This window comes from Triticum dicoccoides, chromosome 5A, assembly GCF_002162155.2.
Source record: "Triticum dicoccoides isolate Atlit2015 ecotype Zavitan chromosome 5A, WEW_v2.0, whole genome shotgun sequence".
NCBI classification, from domain to species: Eukaryota; Viridiplantae; Streptophyta; class Magnoliopsida; order Poales; family Poaceae; genus Triticum; species Triticum dicoccoides.
The window spans coordinates 50,582,926-50,584,593 of record NC_041388.1 but is presented as its reverse complement, the minus strand read 5'-3'; the positions used below and the strand labels follow the sequence as shown (position 1 = coordinate 50,584,593).

General features: G+C 46.2%; 1 non-coding gene across 1 annotated transcript; it reads left to right on the top strand.

Annotated features, from left to right (window-relative positions):
- The first annotated feature begins 1,565 nt into the window (after positions 1 to 1,565).
- On the top strand, positions 1,566 to 1,668 carry LOC119304468. Its single transcript, XR_005148292.1, has one exon. It is a non-coding gene; the product is annotated as a U6 spliceosomal RNA (small nuclear RNA).

Below are 1,668 nucleotides of genomic sequence, written 5' to 3'. Positions count from 1 at the left end.
GGAAACGGTGAAACCACGGACATCTGGCACGATAATTGGCTACCTCGCACACACATGAAGCGACCATTAACATCTCTGGTTCAACATCCTCCTCACAAAGTGTCTGAACTCATAAATAGCACCACTTGCTCGTGGAATGAACAACTAGTTCGGGCAACTTTTGTTCCAATCGATGCGGAAACTATTTTGCAGATTCCTCTCTGCACTAGACAGATTGAGGATTTTTGGGCATGGAGCGAGGACAGACGGGGCATTTTCTCTGTCAGAACTGCTTACCACATGATCCACCAGAAGAAACTAAGCAGAGAAGCCTGGTTATATGAGCAAGGGGGGTCGTCTCATTCACAAGCTGATAGTGAGATCTGGACTAAGCTATGGGGTTTTAATGTACCATCGAAGCTTAAGATGTTCCTATGAAGATTTGCGAAGAACACCACACCAACCGCGGCACTATTGCATCATCGGAACATGGAGGACACGCCAGCGTGCGTCCTTTGCGGAGCGGAAGACACTTGGAGACACGCTTTGCTAAACTGCATTGTATCCCGGAGTACGTGGGCTTTGTCATCCGAACATATCATCGATGCATTAAGTAAGAATGAAGAGGATGACGCGAAGAGATGGCTCTCCGCCATGCACCAGGCGCTATCCTAGGAGAGTTTTACTACTCTCGTGGTCTCACTCTGGGCCTTGTGGGGAGCGCGCCGAAAGGCGATCCATGAGCAAATATATCAAAGTCCATTTCAGGTGCATGCGTTTATTCAGTCTTACATAAGGGAACTGGAAGCTATAAAATCTGCTAATACGAGGCAGGATGGCGATTCTATTCCCCGCCCGACGAGCTGGATTCCCCCACTAACAGGGCTGACAAAACTGAATGTAGACGCTGCAGTGGGGAGGGGAAATAGACACGGCTCTGTTGCAGCAATATCAAGAGACTCTGCTGGCCTTTTTTCGGGAGCTTCGGCTGTGGTTTTTGCAGGCATTTCAGATCCGGCCACTCTTGAATGCATGGCGATCAGGGAGGCGTTGGCCCTTGCGGATGATCTGAATGTTTCAACTATACAAATGGCGTCCGACTCGAAGGTGGTGGTCGAGGACATCCGAGACAACAATCCTACAGCATATGGTGCGATCATACATGAAATAATAAAGCATAGATCAAATTTCCTTTTGTGTAATTTTTGCCACGAATTTAGGAGCTCGAATATCGAAGCTCACAAGCTCGCGAAGCATGCTTTATCCCTTTCGGCTGGCCGACATGTTTGGTTGGGTCAGCCGGACGGACTCTCTTTCATCCATATAAACATTGTGACGTCGTAATAAAAGCTTCGGAGTTTGCCTAAAAAAATGTATGCGTAGGTATAAAAGGAATTTTCTTAAAAAAATAGGTATAAAAGGAAAACTGGACCAAATCAAGGTGTGGCAGCCGTGCCCAACGGAGTCCTCTGCCACTCGGGATGACCTCACCTACATTAGTATTTTTTGTTTATGTTATTAGTGTATGGATGTCTACTGACCCTAAATATATTTGGTTAAAATGTTTCCCTATGAAATTTCTATGAGTCCCTTTGGGGACATCCGATAAAATTGGAACGATACAGAGAAGATTAGTATGGCCCCTGCGCAAGAATGACACGCACAAATCGAGAAATGGTCCAAATTTTT